The sequence below is a fragment of the Callithrix jacchus genome, chromosome 7 (genome assembly GCF_049354715.1).
Source record: "Callithrix jacchus isolate 240 chromosome 7, calJac240_pri, whole genome shotgun sequence".
NCBI lineage: Eukaryota > Metazoa > Chordata > Mammalia > Primates > Cebidae > Callithrix > Callithrix jacchus.
The window spans coordinates 153,461,507-153,477,664 of record NC_133508.1 but is presented as its reverse complement, the minus strand read 5'-3'; the positions used below and the strand labels follow the sequence as shown (position 1 = coordinate 153,477,664).

At 51.7% G+C, this 16,158-nt stretch overlaps 1 long non-coding RNA gene across 2 annotated transcripts; it reads right to left on the bottom strand.

The window, feature by feature from the left end:
• Positions 1-2,761: 2,761 nt before the first annotated feature.
• Positions 2,762-8,961, bottom strand: LOC118143102 (uncharacterized). 2 transcript variants are annotated; one of them, XR_013520589.1, is made up of 4 exons: positions 8,848-8,961; positions 7,957-8,076; positions 4,523-4,587; positions 2,762-3,140 (listed from the first exon to the last, which is right to left on the bottom strand). It is a non-coding gene; the product is annotated as an uncharacterized LOC118143102 (long non-coding RNA). The 2 variants fall into 2 exon arrangements; XR_004727277.3 differs by lacking the exon at positions 2,762-3,140 and adding an exon at positions 3,147-4,179.
• Positions 8,962-16,158: the final 7,197 nt, after the last annotated feature.

Below are 16,158 nucleotides of genomic sequence, written 5' to 3'. Positions count from 1 at the left end.
CTCCTCCACCCCCACCTGCACCTGATGGAAAGATGATATTTGATGATGTGTGTGTACCCTCCTGTGTGTGTGTGTGTGTGTGTGTGTGTGTGCCTGTGTGTGTGGGTGGGGGATTGTGCCTGACCAGCCACTGAATATTTCCTGGGCATGGGAGTATTTAAACACACCTCAGGCCAGGATTTTGAGTAGGACATAGTTTGAGTCACTAAATAATTCTTAAAGCCTCCCCTCCCCTAACCCATCATGAGATCCTGACTGAGGGCAGGTCCTAGGCAAGCAGGTGCCCCTGAGCCTCCCACTTTGCTGGGCATTACAGGCAAGGAGGTGGGACAGTCCTTGTGCTTGCCCTAGGGGAGGAGAGATAAAGTCCTGGCATAATTATAGGGCCAAAATAGAATAAGCTGGTGATGGTGGTGGTAAAGGTGGTGATGGTTGTGATGGTGGTGATGGTGGTGGTGGTGATGGTGGTGATGATGGTGATGGTTGTGATGGTGGTGATGGTGGTGGTGATGGTGGTGGTGACGGTGATGGTGATAGTGGTGGTGATGGGGGTGGTGGTGGTGGTGATGGTGGTGGTGGTGGTGATGGTGGTGGTGGTGATGGTGGTGGTGATGGTGGTGATGGTGATGGTGGTGGTGATGGGGGTGGTGATGGTGATGGTGGTGGTGATGGGGGTGGTGGTGGTGATGGTAATGGGGGTGATGGTGGTGGTGGTGGGGTTGTGATGGTGATGGTGGTGATGATGGTGATGGTGGTGATGATGGTGATGGTGGTGGTGGTGGTGGTGGTGATGGTGGTGATGGTGGTGGTGACGGTGATGGTGATAGTGGTGGTGATGGGGATGGTGGTGGTGGTGATGGTGGTGGTGGTGATGGTGGTGGTGATGGTGATGATGGTGATGGTGGTGGTGATGGGGGTGGTGATGGTGATGGGGGTGGTGATGGGGGTGGTGGTGGTGATGGTGGTGATGGTAATGGGGGTGATGGTGGTGATGGTGGGGTTGTGATGGTGATGGTGGTGATGATGGTGATGGTGGTGATGATGGTGATGGTGGTGGTGGTGATGGTGGTGGTGGTGATGGTGGTGATGGTGATGGTGGTGGTGATGGGGTGGTGATGGTGATGGTGGTGGTGATGGTGGTGATGGTAATGGGGGTGATGGTGGTATTGGTGGGGTTGATGGTGATGGTGGTGATGATGGTGATGGTGGTGGTGGTGGTGATGGTGGTGATGATGGTGATGGTGGTGGTGATGGTAATGGCGGTGATGGTGGTGGTGATGGGGGTGGTGATGGTGATGGTGGTGATGATGGTGATGGTGGTGATGATGGTGATGGTGATGGTGATGGGGGTGGTGGTGGTGGTGGTGATGGTAATGGCGGTGATGGTGGTGGTGATGGGGGTGGTGATGGTGATGGTGGTGATGATGGTGATGGTGGTGATGGTGGTGGTGATGGTGGTGATGGCGGTGGTGATGGTGGTGATGGTGGTGATGGGGATGGTAATGGTGGTGATGGTGGTGGTGATGGGGGTGGTGATGGTGATGGTGGTGATGATGGTGATGGTGGTGATGATGGTGATGGTGATGGTGATGGGGGTGGTGGTGGTGGTGGTGATGGTAATGGCAGTGACGGTGGTGGTGATGGGGGTGGTGATGGTGATGGTGGTGATGATGGTGATGGTGGTGGTGGTGGTGGTGATGGTGGTGATGGCGGTGGTGATGGTGGTGATGGTGATGGTAATGGCGGTGATGGTGGTGGTGATGGGGGTGGTGATGGTGATGGTGGTGATGATGGTGATGGTGGTGATGGTGGTGGTGATGGTGGTGATGGCGGTGGTGATGGTGGTGATGGTGGTGATGGTGATGGTAATGGCGGTGATGGTGGTGGTGATGGGGGTGGTGGTGGTGGTGATGGTGATGATGGTGATGGTGGTGGTGGTGGTGGGATGTGTGTGTGTGTGTGCCCATGCACACATACATGTTAGAGGTCAAGGGAATAGGTGTCTGGGGAAGAGTTTCTGTGGGGAGAAGGAGACATGAAGAGAGGCTAGGCCAGCTTAGGGGTATGTCCTCTGCTAACTGGACTCTCTGATTACTCTGTCACCTCCTGTGGAGCACTCTGTGGCTGTCAGCCCTCTTTGCCATAGCCAGCCTCAGTTTTTCACTCTTTTGTCTACCTCAAGGACCTCATTGGTCACCATCTCTTTAGAGGGGAGCTTTGTTAAGAGGCCAGATCTTGGCTGGGCACAGTGGCTCATGCCTGTAATCCCAGCACTTGGGAGGCTGAGGTGGGTGGATCACCTGTGGTCAGGAGTTCAAGACCAACCTGGCCAAGATGGTGAAACCCCATCTCTAAAAAAAAAAAAGAAAAGGAAAGAAAAAAAGAGGTCAGATCTATCACTGCCCTAACCAAAAATGTACCTTCAGAAGGGGCCCTTTTCTATTACCCCAAGTTGTCCCTTTGGTGTATTTGGGAACATCTCAATCTGAAGAGTCCTCTTGTTATTTCTGTCCAACAGAACAACGCTCTGTCCAGCGGAACTTCTGTGATGATGCTTTGTATCTTCACTCCAACACGGTGGCCACCAGCCATTTGTGACCACTGAGCACTTGGGATATGACTTGTGAGACATTTTATTTAAATTTAATTAATTTAAATATAATGTGAATAGTCACATGTGGCTAGTGGCTACCATATTGGACTGTGCAGATGGGGATAGGTATTAAAGAAACATTTGTGACACTTGTTAAAAATGCTGAGACATGCTTTATTCAAGGGTGTTCTATCACAATTGCATGCAATATGAGTTGTGACTGGTCTGGTTCAACCCAGTTCAGTGTCTTATCCTTTCTAGTCAAACAAATGGTGAACAGCTCCCTTGAAGGACAGTTTCAGTGGCTTTGGGTGGATGCTGTCCTCTCATTCCCCATGCTACATCCCCCTGCAGACAGCCCGGGGTCAGAGCGGGGCAAGAGGCTCTGTCAGAGGACGGTAGAGTGGGCATGTCGGTGCACTCATGGACGCAGCCTGAAGCTGCATGTGCTGAGCTCTGTGCAGCGGATTCAGTCAGGCTGGGTTCTAGTCTTGATTGTTCACCAAGTGATCTTGGGCAAATGCCATCCAGTCTCTGGACTTTGTTCCTATGTGAAAAGTGGGAGTGTTGTTGGATGTCTGGTGTTTTACATTTTTTGGTGATGGTGCCTTGATCTGCCTGTGAAAATGGCTATGTGGGGCAGGGGAACCTGCAGTGGATAAGACACAGGGCTGAAGGGAGTTTTGCATGGGACAGGGTTGGCTAGCTCAGCAGCTCTGAGCCTGCACGTGGAGCTAACTTCCCTGAGCTGGGCTTATCTCTCTGGCCCACAGCACTAGCCTTGGTGATCAGGGGGCTGGAGGGGGATGGGGCTGGCTCTCTGAAGATTTCCCACCTGAAGCTGTGTGGACAACTCCACCTGAGCCCTGCAGAGAGCGGACGGATGGTATCATCCCCATGCACAAAAACCAGTACACATGGGTCAGTGTGGAGAGTTTGTCAGTCCATATCCTACAGGCACGTGTCTGCCCCTTTCTTTGTTTCAAACTCTACTGAACCCAGGATGTAACATCTTTATTCTTTGTCCTCAATGTGGAGGAAAGCTGGTGCTGGGGACCAGACAAATGTCCAGGGGAGTTCTGTGCCCATTGTATCCCTGTGAGGTCATAAGCCTAGGCAAAGGGATCTCCAAGAGAGACAGAGAGAGAGTGCTCCTCAGCTACTGGCTAGGACTGAGGGCAGGGCCTGCCCGGCGAAGGGCCTCAGCAGGCCAAGGCAAAGCCAAGGCAATTGTGCACTGTTCAAGCTCCATGCAGAACTTGTGGACAAAGTGGCACTCAGGACCTAGAGAGCTCCAGTGGGCTGCGGCACATGCAGGTTGTAGAGGGCCAGTATACACAGGTTGTCATCACTGTAGGTCCTGGCAGGAAGCAGGAGGCTTTGCCTACTGCCCAGCACACACACTCCCCTTCGCCTTGCCTGACCCCAGCAGCCGTCTTCAGCGGCATCCGTCTTCCTCTTGTGGATCCCTCCGTCTACACTGGGCCTCCGTCACATCATCTCGGGGCCCTGCCAGCCTTCCTCCCTGCTGCAGACTTGAGCCTTGCCTGTTGTATCATCTGCACTGGTGAGGGTGCAGTCTTTGCCTTCGAGGTGGAAGGAGACGTTGTGCAGTGTGAGCATCTGCTTCCAGCCCATGACACACTGGGGAAGGTGGGCAAGGGAGCCCATTTGAGCCTGCAGGCCCTCTGGGCAGACACAGAGCCTGAGCTTGAGGCCTGGCCCCTCCATGGAGAGGGCTGGGCATGGTGATCTACCTCCCTTGGGGACCAAGCCACACATGTGAACAGTGCGTGAGAAATGAGGAGGCAAGAACCTGAAGTGGTCCCATTTGGGACCTGACGCTGTGTAAGGTGATTCTGTGGCCTGGACCAGGTGGCTCCCTGCTAGCCTGAGCACCATGCCTCAGCTTCGACGTGGGTATCTTACCTCATCTGTGCTAAGCTCCTTGATACCCAGGTTCTCCATGAGCAGCCTCGTGGTGCTGGAAGGACCTAAGATTCAAGACAAGCCATTCCCACCACTGCTCAAGAGCCCTCCTCACGGAGCAAGGAGAAAGGCCCCACCAGACTCCCTGGGCAAGGGCACAGGCAGACAGGCTGACAGAAGCCAATGGGGCTCAGCCGGGCTGCGAGCTTTTTCTGAGTGTTTGAGTGGTTGGAGGCCATACTGGTGGCTGGCATGGATGCACTGGCAGAGGAGTAAGGAGGAGAAACAGTGCCATCCCCCACCCTCACCACGTGGCTTGGTGACACTTCCTGCCTCTCGTTAGTCCCCTGCCCCCTCATATCGCCATGTTCCCCATCCCTGGACGAAACAGGCAGAGAGCAAACATTGGCTGTGCCTTGAGAAGTGGCAGGATGGTGACTCCACCCCAACCCCAGTGACAGCAGCATTTTGGAGTGTGGGGAGAGCTGAGCATTCCTTGCCCCTCTCTGTGGGCTACCAGGATCCGGTCCTGCTGATGCTCAGGTAGTGGACATTCCTTTGGTAATACTGAGAGTTACTGCCTCCCAGCTCAGTCTCTCCCCCGGCAAGTAGAAATTTCTAAAGGAAAGATCAGAAACTCTTGGAGACCTGTGGCCTCAGAGACCCAGTGACCCAAACAACCAGGGAACGTAGGCAAAGGTTCAGGGCAGGGCAGAGGGCTCTGAGGTTGGAGGAGGGAGAGACAGGTGGGAAGGCTCAGAAGCTGCCAGTAGCACGTGCTCCGTCTTTCTTTGCCTTTTCCAAGGCCGACTAGAGATTTCTCCAGGATAGCCTAGCTGTACCCAACAAAGCATCCCCAGAGAGGTCACAGAAGAGAAACAAGGACAGCAATGGAATGCAAACAAGGCACAAACTGGCCCCACTCTCACTTGGGTTTGGGTTGCTGCTGGTTGAGTAGGTGCTGGGTTGGGGAAGGGGACTCTGGGAAGGCTTTTGGGTGTGGAGTGGGTGGGGCATGAAGAGGGCAGGAGGAAGAGACTTTGGCATCAGCAGAGCCTGGACCTACTGCAACAGGTTTTGGGTGAGTGCTGTGTGTCAGGTGGTCAGGGAGAACTGGAGTGTCTAGGGCCTCATGGGTACTCATCTCCTTGCCTGGACTTTCTGCAGAGGAAGAGACACAGGAAGGAAGCTTTCCTTTCAGGTGAGCCTCACCAGCCCTGTTTTTGGCAAAGTGGGTATGATTCACCCTCATTCACCCTTCAGGCAACAGAATCACCAGAAATGAAGTCATTTCACTGAAGTCAGCTGGGCTGTGAGAGGACAAGTGAAAGCCTGGAGCCAGGGCTTCTGGTGCTGGGTCTGAAACTGATTCCCCCGGCTTTGCTCCCCTCCACACTGCAAGTGGCCTCCCACAGCCCACGGGCTGCCCCAGGCCTGGTTTCCAGGGTGTGCATGTGTGTGTGATGTGATTTCCCAGCATTCGTGATAGAAGGCGTGCATACAGGTACGCGTGTGCATGTGTGTGTGATGTGATTTCCCAGCATTCCTGATAGAAGGCGTGCATACATGTACGCGTGTGCATGTGTGTGTGATGTGATTTCCCAGCATTCGTGATAGAAGGCGTGCATACATGTACACGTGTGCATGTGTGTGTGATGTGATTTCCCAGCATTCCTGATAGAAGGTGTGCATACATGTACGCGTGTGCATGTGTGTGTGATGTGATTTCCCAGCATTCGTGATAGAAGGCGTGCATACAGTACGCGTGTGCATGTGTGTGTGATGTGATTTCCCAGCATTCGTGATAGAAGGCATGCATACATGTACGTGTGTGCATGTGTGTGTGATGTGATTTCCCAGCATTCGTGATAGAAGGCGTGCATACAGTACGCATGTGCATGTGTGTGTGATGTGATTTCCCAGCATTCGTGATAGAAGGCGTGCATACAGGTACGCGTGTGCATGTGTGTGTGATGTGATTTCCCAGCATTCGTGATAGAAGGCGTGCATACATGTACACGTGTGCATGTGTGTGTGATGTGATTTCCCAGCATTCGTGACAGAAGGCGTGCATACAGTACGCGTGTGCATGTGTGTGTGATGTGATTTCCCAGCATTCCTGATAGAAGGCGTGCATACAGGTACGCGTGTGCATGTGTGTGTAGGCGACCCATGTTACTTTGTGCCAGTTTAGTTACAACTGTGCAAATTCGGTACATATGTGCACGTTAGCACAAGTTTCTCCCGTTCCCTCTGGATACCTCAGCATCTCAAGTTCCTTCCTTCTCCCTGGGATGAAGAGGGAAGCCCCCTCCTCAGGGAAGCCAGCCTGCCTTCTGCTTGTTGCCTCTGCAGCCCTCTCAGAGCCTGCAGGCCCCTCTTATCTCCTCTTTTTTTCCTTATGTGCAGTCTTCCTTTCTCTGCTGCCTTCTTCCCCCACCTATAAGCATACTCAGGCATCTCCTAGCATTTAAAAACACTCACCTTCCCTTACCCTGCTTCTCTCTGTCTGGATCTCCCCACAAACCTCCTACCCACCACATTTCCTTTCCTGTTGAGTTTCTCAGGGCAACTTACGTTTGCAGACTCTACTTCCCGACACGGATATCTGTCTCCTAACTGCTTGCCATCTGCCCTTGCCCCACATCCCCCCCCTTTAACACCATTTTTCCCATGACCATCCCTGACTGCAGAGCTGCCGGCTGGTGGCTTTTGCTCACTGCCTCCCTTCCTCTCACCCACCAGAGACCTGTCTCTGTTTTACCTCTGAGAGTGTCTGGACTCGGATCCTGTCTATCTTTATCCTCTCTGCTGCTGGCTTCACTTTCTTAGCCTTAAGTCTTTTGTCTCCAGCTGATTCTATCTTTCTAAACCCAGCAGCTTGGAGCAGATCACAACCTTTCTCAAGAGACAACAGTGGCCCCAAGTCAACCCAGCACACAAGCTCAGCCTAGAACTGGAAAGCGTCTACGGTTTTAATCCCTGTGCCCCTAGTACGCCTGTAACGCTCATCACATGGTAATGGTGCATGTCTTCCTTGTTAGTAATTCTATGAGGGTAGCAACTCTATCTTGTTCACTGCATTCATTGCTGTACCCACAAGAGCCTAGCACAATGTTTGGCACATAAGCGCCCAATATTTGTTGACTCCATGAATGAACAAACAAACTAATGAAGAAATGAATGAATGAATGAAGTTGGCCATCTCTGTGTGAGAAGAGCTATTGCTCTTCACAGGGGGCAGTCTCCATGTCACTTCCCTACATGCAAGTGAGAGGCAAACCCGCAGCTTTTAGCTAAGAGCTCTTGTTTGCCCCATCACAGGCTCTGGGGTGGGCCAGAGTGCACCTTCCCCAGGCAGGAGCCCTGAAGGGGAAGGAGAGCCCTGGGACAGGACAAGCAGGGGTCAGATGGCTTAAGGAGGCCCCACTCACAGTCACCACGTCCTGACTCAGGAAGCTTTTGACCTTCCCCTGAACTGCAGCGGATCGGGAATTCTGTCCCATTCTTCATGTAGCTGGTGGATCTCCAGGAGTCCTGGTGGTTTTGAGTCTCTGGCAGAGAGGCACAGGCTCAGGTCTATCCAAGTGAGGCCCAGGCAGTGGGGCTCTGAGGCAGGCTGTGTGTGGGTCTGGCCAGTATGTTTGCAGACTTAGGTTAGGTATAAGGATAGCTTGGTCCCGGGGTCAGACACCAGGACAGATTATTTCCCCGATCAAAGACTGTGCTTTTCAGCTCCTATTATATGACTATATCTCTGACAATTTTGTCTCAAATGATACATTTTAAAATAATTGCTAACACCAGAATGGGAAGAGGATTCTGGACACAGAGCAAGCACTCAAGAGATTGTTGACTAACGTTGGGAATAGAGGAGCCTGCTTGGGGTGGGTTTGAAAATTCAGTCCTGTCTCAATCTCAGAAAGACTGAGATTTAGCCTCCTGCATAGAACCAGGGGCTCCTGGAATGGTTTTTCCTTTGGCGACCATATTTAGAAATCAGGAGACACCGTTCTCTTTCCTCTCAGGGCCAACAGGAGCAGAGGCAGAGGAGGCAGTTGCAATGGTAGCAGGAAGAATTTAGCTGGGTGTGAGGCAGGACTGCCCAGCCGTGGCAGGGCGGGAGACTTAGGGAGAGGCACCAAAGGTCCTGTGGCTCACTACAAGCAGTGTAAGGGGTGCACTGGGTGGAGGGCACCCAGAGGTTGGCTGAACCCACGGCAAGGGTGACTTTGAAGGTCTGGAATGGGGTACTGTCTTAGTCTGTTTGGGCTGCTGTAACAAAATACACTGGACTGGGTAATTTATAAACAACGGAAACTTACTGCTTATAGTCCTAAAGGCTGGGAAGTCCAGGATCAAGTGCTGGTAGATTCAGTGTCTGGTGAGGGTGCTGTATTTTCATACACGGCATCTTGCTGCTGTGTCCCCACATGACTGAAGAGGCCAGGGAGTTTGCTTGAGCTCTTTTACAAGGGAACTAATCCCATTGTGATGGTGGGGCTCTATGCCCTAACCACCACCCAAAGGCCCTACTTGCTAATGCTATCACAGTTTATTAGGTCCCAACACATGAATTTGGGGAGACACTAACATTCGGACCATAGCAGACGCCAGTGCCTCTCCTGCCACAGGACTGGGTTTGTCAGGGTAAAAGGAAGGAGGCTGGTCAAGGGACTGCAGCAGCCTTGGCTTTGGGGTCTCACCTGGCTTCACCCGGCTTCACCCTTGGCTCTCAGGGTGGGATTCGGCAGGTCGTATAGACGCTCTGGGTTTCCATTTTCCAGCAGGGACTGGGGTGGAGGCTTAGCCCTGTTTTGTGACTTCCTAGAAAGTGGGAGCTTCAGTGAGCCAAGGAGGCAAAATAAAGACATTGGAAAGGAAACAGAAAGGCGTCCAGACCCTTAAGGAGCCACTGGTGTGCAAGAGGTCGAGGTGTGCTCAGCCAGTCACAGAAACCCCTGCCTGAGGTCTTAATTCCCCTCCCTTTCCACCAGTGACTCTTGGGCTTAAGGCCCAGATCCTAGATGCCTGATTATAAACCTGATCCTGCCTCTGGTTTCTGAGCTCCTTCTTGCCGTAGGTATCTCAGGTATTCCAGCTGTAAAATGGGAATTTTCTAGGGTGTTCATATGCTTCTCAGCTCCTCAGTCAAAGACAGTAGAGAACATAAAAAAATCACAGCACTGTTCACAATAGCAAAGATATGGAAGCAGCCTAAGTATCCATCAGTGAATGATTGGGTGTGTATTTCTTTTATAAAAACAAAAGAAATGTCTTTCGCAGCAACATGGATGGTACTGGAAGCCATTATTTTTAGTGAAACAACTCAGAACCAGAAAGTCAAATACCACGTGTTCTCACCTGTAAGTACGAGCTGACTGATTTGTACACAGGGACGTAGAGTATGGAGTAGTCAGTACTGGAGACTGGGAAGGGTGGGAGGTGGGTGAGGGATGAGAAATTGCTCAGTGAGTACAATGTGCACCATCTATTGAGGGGATAGCTAAGCTAAAAGCCCAGGCTTTGCAACTACACAATATATCCACGTAATAAAACTGCACTTGTACTCCCTAAATATTGTTTTAAAGGACAATGGAGAAAGAGTGGGCCTTATAGGCAAAGAAAGCCTCGGGCCCAAGAAAGAAAAGAGATGAGAGGAAGAAGGGGCTAGGCCAGGGACTCGGACCCAGGCAGTTGGTGAGAGCCATGTGCGGTTGCCAAATGAGAGCCTCATTGAAGTGTCTCCACCCCGCACTGAGCCAGGCCACACTTGTGACTCCCTTCTTCAGGCTTTCCTGGTCTGCGGACATGTTTTATGGGGAGGTCCTGGCCCAAGGGAGAGACCTGTACTTTCCCACATGTCAGAGTCCTGGAATCACCCCGGCTTCTAGCACAACTGCCCCAGCCTTACCCCGGGCATTCAGAATCACTTTGTCTCCCAAAGCCTCTGAAGGGAAATTTACAAGCCTCCCTGAGTCACCTGTGCTGGCATCAAATAACCCCCAACTAAGTTCTTGTTTTTTCTGTGATCTTCATCACTGCAAGGCAGTTTGCTCATTCTTCACGCGTTGAACACCTACTCTGTGCTTGCATTGTGCTGGATAGTGCAGATATAGATACATCAGATAACCACTGCCTTCAAGGCACTCCAGCAGGCAGGCAGACAGATGAGGAAACATGCAATGCCATCATCCCCTCTGAGGAGGTGAAGGCTGGGGACGCCGGCCTCAATGCTGGACCGGGGGAGGCAGTGCCACATGGGGCCTATAGGTGGCAGCAGAAGCCCACCACAGCCTGCTGGGGCTCTGGGACACCTAGGGGCAGGTACCCAGCCAGCGGATAGGGGAAAGATGGTTGGATTGAACTAGATTGGGCAAGGAGAGAGGTCAGCATCGCTAGAGCACCTGTGCACCTTGTCCTTAGAAAGATGGGATTGGGCCCAGTCCCAGCTCTTCAGGGTTTTGTCCAGATAACATCCTCTCACCTTTTGGAAGCAGAATTGACAGAGACCTGGGAAACTCCCAGCATACTGAGCTGTTCTCTGTGCAACTCAAACACTGCACACCCCCTGCTCACCCCCCACAGCAACTCGGCAAACCAGCGGAGTTCTCCCCATTTTGTAGATGTGGAAACCGAGGCTCAAAGGAGGGAAGGTGGCTCAGAATTGACGCAGAAGGGACTGACATATTCCCGTAAAGACCTACTCGCTTCACCGACATTAAGATTGTTTCAAGAAGCCTGGAGAAAGATGTCCTCAGCTGTTGTCCAAGAGGCCCCAGGATCCCAGGCAAACTTACGTTTGCAAAGTAGCCTTTCCTCATGCCTGTGGGGACTTTCTCTTACTTCTCGACTGTGGGTCCTTCTTCGGTTCCATTACTTTTTCTTTCTTATACTCTGGACATTCTATTTACTGTTTCACCATGGTGCCCTACAACTTTCATGTCTGTCAGCATAATGTTATAATTGAAATGGCTTGTCATAATCATACAGCAGTATTCAGAATGCAATTTTAGCTGGGTGTGGTGGCTCAGGCCTATAATCCCAGCACTTTGGGAGTCTGACGTGAGAGGATTGCTTGAGGGCAGGAGTTTGAGACCAGCCTGGGCCTCATAGTGAGACTCTCTCTCTACAAAATTTAAAAAATTATCTGGGCATGGTGGCGTGTGCTTACCAGCTACTCAGGAGGCTGAGGCAGGAGGATCACATGAGCCCAGGAGATCAAGGCTGCAGTGAGCTGTTATTCTGCCACTGCCCTCCAGCCTGGGTGCCAAAGTGAGACCCTTTCTCAAAACAAACAAAACAGAAGGTATTGTCACAATCAAGATCTTATTTGATTCTCACTCTTTCCATGAGGTGGGTAATTTCATTATTCCCCTTTTATGGATGGGGAGATGGAAGGTCAGAGAAGGCTTTACCCCAAAGATGATGCATTCCCCACTATTCACTCCGAACAGCATTTCGCCCAGAATATTACTTTTGCCAGTTCCTCTTTCAGATAATCATTTCCTTCTCCAATTCCTATTTTCCTCCTAGATCTTTAACCCTTCAAAGCCCTGCATGTGTACCTCCTCTAGGAAGCTTGCCCTAAGGACTCCCGTCCACACTGGCCCCCGCTTTCCCTTTGCTCCTGGTCTGTTTTTTCCTGGGGACCCACAGCCAGCACTGCACAGCCTGAGGCTTGTGCAGGTGGTGCCGTATGGTGTGGAGGACACAGTAGTGGGCAAGAGGGCGCCTGGGAATCCAGGTACCTCCTCTTACTACCTGTGGGATTCTGACCCACTTACCCTGTCTGGGCCTCTTCTAAGCACCTCTATGAAAATGGGCTTCATATTTGCACCTACCTCAGAGAGTCCCTATGCAAATTCAATGAGTGGCCCGCCACTCAGGAAATGTAAGTTGAGTGTGTGTAAGTCAATGGGTGCACCCTGATGATGTGCTCATGGAAGCACGGTGCCCTGCATGATGCTCGGCACATAACAGCTGATAGATTCCCAAACGGTGATCCGAAAGCCTGGCTCCCCTTCCACCCCGGGCCCAATTTTCTTCTGATTCTTTTCTTTTGGGAGAGAACAAGGAAGGTCACTTTCCACTTCCCTCTATATTTACAGGGAGGTGGAGCTGCCCTAGGCTTGTGCTCAACCACCTCCTCACCCTACCCCCAGCCTAACAGTTTTCCCCTGGATACCTGGGGCAGGGAAAAGAGGCTTTGGAACAATAATAGATCAGGTGTGTGTCCAGGCTCAGACTCTCGCTTATGACCCAAGGTTTGCTGCTCAGCTTCCCCGAGCCTCAATATCCGCATCTGGAAAATGGGAAAGTTGGATTGTTGGGAGGATGATTGAAGATGGGACATGAGAAAAGACCCAGTGAATCTGGGGCGTTTTACAGGCTTAGCGACCATGATGACGATAAAACCTGCCCGCACACTTACGTCAGGTCTTCTGATCCCATCCGCACTTCCCAGACTGAAAACCCCTTTCTCCCTGAGATCTTCTAACCCTGCCTCCTCCCTTCCTCCAGCCTTAATGAATTGCTTGTTCCCAAAGGACTTGGCACGGAACGAATAATTTTTCTTCATCCTTTAGGCTGCCTTAATCCTTTCTTTTGCCTTTTTGCTGCCTTTTACATCTTAACATGTATGGTAATCTGCCCTTAGTACTAATGACAGCAGCGTTCTTACAACGTTCGCTGCACCACGCTAAGGGTTTTACATACATTATCTCCTCACATCTTCAAAGCAACCCGTGGAGCAGGCGCTGTCAATAGCCCTGTTTGGGAAATGAATGAACTGAGACTTGAGCAGTTAAGGAACTTACCCGTGTTCCAGGCCTCGTTAGTTCTGCTAGTGGAATGACGTTTAAACCAAGAACATCGGTCTCTAGAAGCCTTACTTTTAACCCCTGCATTGTGCTGCTTCCCTGGTAGGGCTAACCATGCCTATGCCCCACCTCCCTTTTCTTTCTTTCTTCTCTCTCTCTCTCTTTTTTTTTTTTTTTTTTTTTGTTTCAAGAAATTGGCTTGTGAGAATGTGGGTGCTGACAAATCCAAAATCCACAGGGCAGGCTGGCAGGCTGGAGGCTCACAGGCAGGATGGATCCTACTGTATTGAGCCTGCCCTTTTTACTAATTAGGCTGCAAATTCCTTGAGGGCAAGGGGCATGTCTCAGTCATCTCAGAGTTTCCCACAGTGCCCAGCAAGGGGTGCCTTCCAGGAGGTCCAGGCAGGCATCAAAAGACACAGCTGTTAGGCCTGTCTGTGTGCCGCTGATCTATTTGCTGTGTGACTTTGGCACTTGACCCTTTGGAAGGGGAAACTTCTCATCTGTTTGGTCATGAGGATTGGATGGCATCATATATCCTAAAACTAGGGACGTTAGGAAGGTGGGAACCCCTGCACCCCTGCCACCTCCTCTCTGCCTAAGTCACAGTCTGAAGGCACCAGTCTCTGCACTGGTGCTGAAGGTGCGGGGCTGCAGACCTCCTGCAGGAGTCCCGAGCTCCTCCTTCATCACTCCCCGCCACCCCCACGCGGGCTGCGGCTCACTCCCTGCACCCACTCAACCCTTGTGGACCCCGGAGTACTTTTCCTTTTATGCTCTCAGTGTGGGGAGGTTGCAATTTTCCTCTGCCCTCATTTATTACCCTGGGGCGGCTGGCAGGGCAGTCGGTTATAAGTCCTATCCTTGGTACCTAGTTAGGTGAGTGAAGGGTAACTGGGTTTTCAGACCAGGATAAGGGAGCTGCAGGAAGAATGGCTGTGGGAGAGGAATGCTGTCCCCAGCCCTGTCTCAGCCTGACTCTGAGCTGCCAGAGGGGCAGAGACTGATGAGAAACAGGACTGCCTAGTGATAGTCAGGGCTGGGCAAGGTATTGAACCTAGGTTTCTATTCCCCAGCCCAGACCCTGCCTTCTAACTCCTTGAAGCTTCGTCCTTGGTATTTACCTTGGCTTTGCTCCTGACTGGCCTCCCGGGTGACATCCTGATTACATCTGGAGCACGGGGGAACCCTCCAGGTTTGTTTCCTGGCGGGGTCAGACCCAGGGCTCTCCATGCTGCCTCCCTCCAAGCTTCTGTTAGGAGTGGCTGTATATGGTAAAGTCCACCGCAGCCCGGCAGGGGAAGAGGCACCTGGTGACCTTCTGGAAGCAGGGATCTGGGAGTGAGGTAGGGGTGCTGTGTCTATCCTCAGTTGACCTAGTAATTGAGGGGGGAAAGGCAGTCCTTGGAGGCTTGGGGAGGCTTCTGCAGAGGAGTGAGGCATGGCAGCCGGTCTTCCAGCTCCTCTTTCTACTTGGTCCCAATTCCTCCTTGGAGCTCTTCTCCCTGCTACTTTCCCTTTTCCCTGCAGGTTTTCAACCAGTCTAGGGAATCTCCCCAAACACACGTCCATCCCGTAAGTCTCAGAATGTGTAACATTTGTTCAGCCTGGGCTGCCTTCTGCTGATATCGTCACCTCCCACCTCCCCCATGGGCAGGCCCGAGTCCGCCCAGAATTGGCTGCTCTCTGCAGTGGGCTGCCACCGCCTGGATACAAACCCTCTTTCAAAAGCCCTGGCCTCAACTGTCCTTGAATCAGAGTTATTTCTGTATGTGTACATCTGCCTGTGACCCAGCATGAAGTGAGGCTTAATATTTATTAAGAGGTGAACTAGTGAGCTGTGATGGGCAGCACAAAGAGCTCCAGGCTTATTGTCAGGGACCTGGGTTCTAGTCCTGGCTCTGCTGTGAGCTTGCTATGTGACATTAGACCTGTCCCTTCCCCACTCTGGGCCTCAGTTTCCAAATCTATGTGATGAGGAGATGGTTAGATGGCTTCTAAGGTGCTTTCAGTGTAAGTACTCTAATGTGCTGAGTTCTGTGCCGCCAGGATGGTGCCTTCTTCCAGGGAAGGAAATAGAGGCCCAACAGCAAAAGCACATGCAAAAACCCATGGAGAGAGGGAGTGTGGAGAGAGGGGCATGGTAAGAACAAGGGCCTGAGAGGGGTCCGGCCCAGCTAAAACAGGCTGATGAGCGGATGTCAGGGGAGAGATGAGGCTGGGGAGGCTGGGTGATGAGGGCTGGGGCTTGCTGAGTGCTTACTGTGTGCCAGGCACCACTCTACATGCTTAACACATTTATTATTTTTTTTTCACCGACTTTTATTTTAAGTTCTGGGGTACGTGTGCAGGATGTGCAGGGCAAATATGTGCCATGGTGGTTGCTGCACAGATCAACCCATCACCTAGGTACCAAGTCCAGCGTCTATTAGCTATTCTTCCTGATGCTCGCCCTCTCTCCATCACCCCCTCACAGGCCCCAGTGTGGATGTTCCCCATCATGTGTTCACGTGTTCTCATCGTTCAGCTCCCAGTTATAAGTGACAACATGTTGTGTTTGGTGTTCTGTTCCTGCATTAGTTTGCTGAGGGTAACAGCTTCCAGCTCCATCCATGTCCCTGCAGAGGACATGATCTCATTCCTTTTTTATGGCTGCATAGTATTCCATGGTGTATATGTGCCACATTATCTTTATCCAGTCTATGATTGATGGGCATTTGGATTGATTCCATGTCTTTGCAATTGTGAGTAGTGCTGCAGTGAGCAGAAGTGTGCATGTATCTTTATAACAGAATGATTTCTATTCCTTGAGTA